This window comes from Physeter macrocephalus, chromosome 8, assembly GCF_002837175.3.
Source record: "Physeter macrocephalus isolate SW-GA chromosome 8, ASM283717v5, whole genome shotgun sequence".
Lineage (NCBI taxonomy): Eukaryota > Metazoa > Chordata > Mammalia > Artiodactyla > Physeteridae > Physeter > Physeter macrocephalus.
This window is the reverse complement of record NC_041221.1, coordinates 124,179,281-124,187,081: the sequence shown is the minus strand read 5'-3', so window position 1 is coordinate 124,187,081 and position 7,801 is coordinate 124,179,281. Positions and strand designations below refer to the sequence as shown.

Sequence of the window (7,801 nt, the reverse complement as noted above, 5' to 3'; positions counted from 1 at the left end):
CGGGAGAGGCCACAACAGTGAGAGACCCGCGTACCGCAAAAAAAAAAAAAAAAAAAAAACCTGAAGGTCCAAAGCATAAATTGTCCACCCATTCCCTCACCTCACATCCTCTGGACAATGGTCCTCACTCGTTATTGACTGTTCACCAATTGTTAGCATCTCCACTAGAGGAAAGATTGGGTCCTGAGGAAGTTTCCATTAAGCAATGATGACACCTGGTTGCCTCACTGGTGTACAGTGGGAGACAAGGTCAAAATTATCCATTCAAATGAGGATTAGGATTGTGGGTCAGGTTCTCCTCTTCATGTTATTCTTCGGTCCCTATAGTTCTGAATAATCTCGAAATTAGGTCCACAAATGCTTAAGTTCCTATTCTGTGAAAAGAAAGAAAGAGAGAGAAGGAAGGAAAGAAGGAAGGAAGGAAGGAAGGAAGTGAGGGAGGGAGGGAGGAAGGAAGGAAGGAAGGAAGGAAGGAAAAGGGAAGAATGAAAGAAAAAAGAAAAAGTTTATATGTCTTGGTCTGCTAGGGCTGCCAAAACAAAATACCACAGACTGGGTGACTTAACAACAGAAATTTATTTCTCACAGGTCTGGAGGCTGAGAAGTCCAAGATCAAGGTGCTGGCCAATTCAGTTTCAGGTGAGAGCTCTCTTCCTGGCTTGCAGATGGCCCCCTTCTCCCTGTGTCCTTATATGATGGAAAGAGAAAGTTCTGGGGTCTCTTCCTCTTCTTATAAGGGCACCAGCTCTACTCAATTAGGGCCCCACATTATGACCTCATTTAATCTTTATCACATCCTCACAGGTCCCATATCCAGGCACACTGGGGGGATAAGACTTCAAAATATGAATTTGGGGGACACAATTCAGTCCATAGCACTATGTTTGACTATCTGGGGGCTGCGAGATAAACAATATATATCCCATGTGCTCAAGAAGTTTATATTCTAGAATCAATTTATGCTAAAAGTAGAAGGGCCCTCACACTTTATGCAGCCTCTTCCCACAAGTTCCAAGGACTACTTCTAGATACATTCCAAGAACGTACTTCTTGATGAGGGGGTTGGCTATTTTACCCTAATTCCCAGAAAGGGCCATAGAGGAATGGAGAGCTGAGGTGGCCAGGGGCACTTGTGGTGAGGTAAAACAAAGAAATTAAACTCAAATTGTGCCTGTGTCTCCAGAGAGAGACTGGATATAGTAAGGTCTGGGCATCAACCACGTTCCTTAGCACTAGACTCCTAATACTGAAAGGAAAGTATCTCTCAGGCCAAGATGTTTAAAAAAACTTCTTGATTCAGAATGTAGAAGGAACATTATTTGGAAGATTTTGCCCAAGCCAAGATCATAATTGTAGTTTGTTAGAGAGAGGAACTTTCCTATAGTTTGTTAGAGAGAGGAACTTTCCTGCTTTCCTGAATTAAGAAGGCAGAGTTTCTACACTAATTAATTCAACAAGTTCAATATCTAAAATAGCATGGCACACGAAAGAGAGCTTAGACCTGAGAGGCAACACACCAGGATTCTGCAATAGCCTCACTGAATTAAAAACAGAAGTGACCTAGACAAATCCTTGAGTAGAAATTAATCAATCCAATACAATCAAATAAAACTTACTGAGAGCTTACTGTATGCCACATAGTGTCCTAAGTCCTTTCCATTTATTATCTCAATTAATCCTCATAACAGCTCTCTGAGAGACTTAATATTATCCCCACTTAATTGATAAAGAAACTGAAGTCTAAAATAACTGGCTCAAGGTTATATATCTAGTAAACAATGGAGCAGACCAGGATTCTAACCCCAGGAAGTCTCGTTCTAGAACCCACACTTTAAACCACTACATTATAGCACATCTTTGCCTTAGCTTTTCAACTACATCTGTCCACTGGACAGAGCAGTCAATGCTTGAAATGTATACTATCATGGAACATGAAGCCAAGAGGGCAACGACCTTGTTTACCTTAGGTATTGCCCTATCCCTAGCATAGAAAATCACGTGGGACATAATAGGTGCTCAATAAATATTTATTAAATAAATAAATAGCAGATTGTGTTAGACTTAGTGAAATTACTGCAATAGCCTCTTTATCATCGTCCTCATCTTTATTTCATTTTCTACTCCATCATCAAGGATAATCCTTTGCTACTCACTGCCTAGTGAATTTAAGCAGCTTTCAAAAATTTTCCAACTTATTCCAACCTATTCCAACTTTACTTCTTGATATTCCATTATACAGACACTCCACTCTGGCTGTCTCTGCCTGCCCCTGCTCCTGCCCCCACCCTCCCTCACCCAGCCCTGCATCTCTACCAGCTGGGTTACTCTCTCCCTCTTCTCTGTTACATGAAGCTCACTTACCTTTCAAATTCCCATCTCTTCTAAGAAGTCTTCTCTGATCAACAAACCCACAGTGATCTCTCCCCATTCTAAGACAGGTTCACCCAGGCATATCACCTGCTTCCTCATCCTTTTCTGTCCCCACAGACTGGCAATGTGCTGAGGAGAGGGGCCAGGGCTTGTCATTTTGAGTATTTTCTCCAATGTGCAGCAAAGGCTTGGCTGTTCAGACACACGGTGAACAGAGATCAACTGACCAATACAGATATATCTCATCTAAAGGCAAAACATCTGCTGATTTCTTTTTAATAAAGGCAAAAAAATTTTTAATGAGATAAAATTCACATGACATAAAATTCATCACTTAATCACACTGTGCCATCATCATCCCTATCTACTTCCAGAACAGTTCATCGCCCTCAAACGAAAGTCCATACCCATGACACAATCACTCCCCATTCCCCACCCCCCAGCAACACTAATCCACTTTCTGTCTCTATGGATTTTCCTATGCTTGACAGTTCATACAAATGGAATCACACAACATGTAGCCTTTGTGTCTGGTTTCTTTCACTAGCATTACATTTTCAAGATTCATCCATGTGCTAGCATGTATCATACTTGATTCCTTTTTATGGATGAATAATATTCCATTGTATGGAGTTATGATATTTTGTTTATCCAGTCTCCAGTCATCAGTTGATAGGCATTTGGGTTGTTTTCACCTTTGAGTTATTGTGAATAATGCTGCTGTGAACATTTGTGCTCAAGTTTCTGTTTGAACCCTCTTCTCCATCTGCTGATATCTTACTAGAGGAGAACAAATTCATTAACTAAAAGCCTCATCCTGGGCTTCCCTAGTGGTGCAGTGGTTAAGAATCCACCTGCCAACACAGGGGACACAGGTTCAAGCCCTGGTCTGAGAAGATTCCACATGCCGCGGAGCAACTAAGCCCATGCACCACAACTACCAAGCCTGAGCTCTAGAGCCCGTGAGCCACAACTACTGAGCCCACGTGCCACAACTACGGAGCCCATGTGAAGCCCACGCATCCAGAGCCCGTGCTCTGCAACAAGAGAAGTCACCGCGATGAGAAGCCTGCGCACCGCAATGAAGAGTAGCCCCCGCTCACCGCAACTAGAGAAAGCCCATGAGCAGCAACAAAGATCCAATGCAGCCAAAGATAAATTAATAACAAAAAAAAAAGCCTCATCCTAATTCTGTACTAGAGATAAATAACTTTTCTTTTCATAAGATACCATCATCATTAAAAAATATTCAGGCCCATGAGTAAATTTAACTGTTGTTGTATTCCAGAATATTTTAAATTCCTTATTGATTATATCAGAGTATATCAGAGACCAGATTTCCTAACTTCTGTATTTAATTAATAGACTCTTACTTAAGCACATGAATAATTCGTTCATGAAAATCATAAGCAAAACTTATTCCTAACCGTGTTAATTGTTCTTCCCCATTTTAACATTATTTGGTGTTAAATAATGATAACATGTTTATTGAGAGCTTACTATGTACCTACCACTATGCTAAATGTAACACTCTTTGAAATATATACTGTTATCATTTCACAGGGGATGAAAAGATGCTTAGAGAGCGTAAGTAGCCTGCCCAACCTCACGAGGGTTAGGGGTGACCAGATCCTGACCCAGGGTGTCACATTTCACACAGTAAATGACACAGCCAGCCAGAAGTAGACCCAGACCATCAAAATCTTGTCTCCTAGCTCATGACTTTAATCACATGTGTTTGTGTAAATCAACAGTTAACCTTTAAGCCCAATGCCCAAAGGAAGTGTACAGAAGGTTACTCAGACCTCTCACAGCTGTGCTTGAACCATTTCAAAGTGAAGAACTCCAAATTTTCCTTTAGGAAACCAAAAAACGCTCCTATTGTCTTCCAGTTGAGTCTACCAGCTCCATATGGTAACAGCAAGCTAGGATGTTCTATAGGTACAATGACCCACACTGATGATGAACGATGTCTTCTAGATAGAAAAAGGATCACAGGTCGCCCATGTGTCAGAAGCATCATTTTTGCTTATAGGGCCATTCCACCTTCACAGGTATTGCTCCTGGAGCTCATTGTGGAGCTCAGGAAGTGATGGCTGAAATAAGTGAGAGAGATGAGACAAAGACCCCACACCTCATCTCACTTTCTCCCAGTTAGAAAAATGAAAGAAAAAAGAAAATAATAGCAGTCCAATATTAGACTTCAGGAGAGTTGTCATCTAAAGATTCAGAAAAACATCCATGACCCAGAGCTGTTCTCTGATTTTTCCTGACAGATTACAGTGAACAGGAGGAGGGTGGAGGGTGGGAAGGAGAAAATTTACTAGTTGACCAACTTGGAGGGGCACTTTTGTTTTAGATTCTGAAGAGTGGGGCTCTGCTGACACCGCTGACCTTTTAGGCACTGGATTTGCTGCCTGGAAAAGTAGAACAATCATATATGATGGTGCTGGTCCATTGCTTTCTGACACGCAGCTCTTCTGGCTATGGAAGTAAGGGTAAATTCAAAGATATTTAAAGCTCCAGGCCCTCTTAGCCCCAGCAAGACCCAAATTTTGTGACAGTTGGGGTGCTCAGAGTTTATTGTTTTCCATCACTGTTACAGTTTTAATTCTGTATTAAACATCATGCTTTAGATTTTTTTTCAAACTTTTAATTGAAGTATAAAATATATACCAAAAATGTATACACATCAAAATTAAACAGCTCAATACATCTTCACCAAATGAACACACCCATTTAATCAGCCCCCAGATTAAACAGAACAATATAAGCATCCCAGAAACCCTCCTTGGCCAGGGCTTTAATCCTGACACAAAAATAAGTCCCAGCAAGCATCCTATGCCTAAAAGTGCATTTAGCATTAAATGTGGGACATGAACGACCACAGTGAAAGACATCATGTTCCTGCCCTATTTTTTCAACACAAGCTGCATCTACACAGAACTTCAAGCAGAACACAGTACTCATCCCTCACAGCGCCAAGGGGTGAGCATCTCTAAATCACAGGAATGGAGCCAAATGAACAGGCCTAATGACAACGAATTGAAAATTAATGAACTAATCAGAAGCGTGTTGAACACAATTCTTCTGCCACCTGCAAAGAACAGTCTCCTCTTCCCCTTCTCCACTTCAAAGGCATCTCTATCACTGGTAAAACCAAATATCCACTTAGTAAAGTATAAACAAACTGCAAGGGGGAAGGGGGAGTGGAAACATATGAATAAATAAGCCACTTGCCTCTCTGCAATGCACTTGCTTCTCCTCCCTTAATGGACTTACAATGATAGTCTGTAATCAAGGTGCAGTGACGGACTCAATTACAAGAAGCTCTAAGTGACCTCAAGCGAATCATATATCGCCTTCTCCTGGGTACAAACCTCCTTTAGCCTGATATGCCCAGTCAGAAAACCTCTTACCTCAGAGACAAAAGGATTCCTACGGCCAATGAGCACTAGCTGCCTGACACTGTGCAAATGGGCTCTCCATAACCCATTACATCCAGGGAAGGCTTTTCCCATTTGGCTTAACCCCAGGCTGCACTCTGTGCCTAATTTGCAGAAAAAAAAAAAAAAAAAAAGAAAAAGAAAAAAAAAAATAGCCACCTACAAATATCCACAGGAACAAGGGACTAAGTTTCCCTTTAAAAGGAACCCAGAGGCAAAGGCTGAATGAATGACAAACTTTTTCATAAAGGGAGTAATCAGGCTAAAAGAACAATCCTGTGTGAAAAGTCCATGACCTTTACTGAGGCTATGACCTTGAATTTGAATCTTCTTCTGATGCAAAGAATGTAGCCAATTGTTAGGCTCTGGATTAGATCTTTACAGAAAGTTTATAACCCATTCCCTCCAGGGCTAGAATCCAGTTTGGAAGTTGGGGGTGAGGATTGGTATCTACATGACACCTGGGGAGTCCCCCAACCTTATAACTGTCCAAATATATCAAGAACTTTCTAATGCATTTAACTGTATTACAACTTCAAAAAATTCTCAGCTTCTAAACTGATACCTGAGTCTAGATTTGGAAGGAAATTTTTAATATATCGTATACCTGGCGACCACACCACGGAACAAAGAATCGTTCTCTGAGATCACAGGCCTTGATTTAGGCCAGCTTTCAGATCAGATACTTGTCTTTGATGAACCTGGGGAAAAGAGGCTGAGAAAGGTACCTTTGCCTATCATGGCCTGAGGGAGATCTTTTTTTATTTTTAAAATCAATAATAAAGCCTTTCCACAAGATAAGTCACTGGGCATAGTAGGAAACAACTCTTCTTTGGCCAAAGATCAACTGGGAGTCCTAACAGACTTGTGCCCCTTTAATGCCGTGTCTCATGCCCCCCAAAACCAGCAGATTAATGATGCTTCCACAAAATTACTTTTTTCCTTCCCAAATCCTACGTCTGACACATTGCTTCAAGTAGTTTAACTGTGAAAGGCCTTGACCTCCTTTCTTTGTCTCTCTGATTCAAGTGTGTCTGTTTCCTTGGGGCTACCAAGCTCAGTTGGATGACTGACCGCAGGGGAATGGAGCATCAGCCAAGCCCCGAACAATGGGCCCCTTTCTCCGGCTGTCACATGAACAGCGTTGTGTTACAGCCATTGTCCCTCCAAGCAGAGACGGAGAGGCACGGTTTCTCACAGACCAGCTATTCTCTCTGACCCCCTCCGACCAAGTTACTAAAAATTAGAAACGAAAGGAAAGGAAAAGAGAAAAGAAAAGGAAACAAAATTCATGCCTTCTGAATGGAGCGATATAGCCCTAACAAAAATTATTAGTGAAACCATGGACCATCTGTGTCAGAATAATACCTTATCAAAAATACCCATCCCCAGTGCTCACTTCAGCAGCACATATACTAAAAAATATACATCCCTGGTCCCCAATGCACACCTACTGAATCAAAATCATTAGAGGTGAGCCAGTATCTGCCGGCGATTCTTATGCCCCTGACGTTTGAAAGCAGATGCCTCGAGCATTTCTAACCTTGCTGATGGCCCGATTTTGCACACCTATCTGTTCAAGGGATGTACAGGAGGTGGGGGATATTGAAAGGGCTAATACGTTATACCGTGGTTATCCAATCTTCGTGTGAGGGAAAACATATGGGAGAAGAGAGGTGAGAAAGATGAGGGCACCAAGGGATGTGGGGAATGAGACAGGAAATTTTTTTTAAATAATAATGGCTGTTGAGAAGATAATAGGAATTTGGGGGTGGGGTCAGCAGTGAGCCAAAAGAGGGAGGTACAGGGAGAATAAAAGGAGGTGCTCTAGCAACCTGGCAAAGGCTTCAGAAAACGATGGACGGTGAGAAAATTCCAGTGGTGGGATGGACAGATGGCTGTCAAAAAACAAGCATGTTGGGGCTTCCCTGGTGGCGCAGTGGTTGAGAGTCCGCCTGCTGATGCAGGGGACACAGGTTCGTGCC

General features: G+C 41.9%; 1 protein-coding gene across 7 annotated transcripts in view; it reads right to left on the bottom strand.

The window, feature by feature from the left end:
• Positions 1-7,801, bottom strand: part of MEGF10 (multiple EGF like domains 10) — a 163,801-nt gene that overhangs the window by 149,094 nt on the left and 6,906 nt on the right. For 4 of the 7 annotated variants that reach the window (XM_028493187.2, XM_055086732.1, XM_028493188.2 and 1 more), the window contains exons 2-3: positions 587-687; positions 101-374 (exon numbers count right to left, since the gene is read on the bottom strand). The exons of 1 other annotated variant lie outside the window; for it this stretch is intronic. The gene's annotated coding sequence lies outside the window, so the exon portion shown is untranslated. Of the gene's footprint in view, positions 1-100; positions 375-586; positions 688-4,764; positions 4,828-7,801 lie in introns of those variants that run through there. 2 more of the 7 variants (XM_028493183.2, XM_028493185.2) reach the window with 2 other exon arrangements.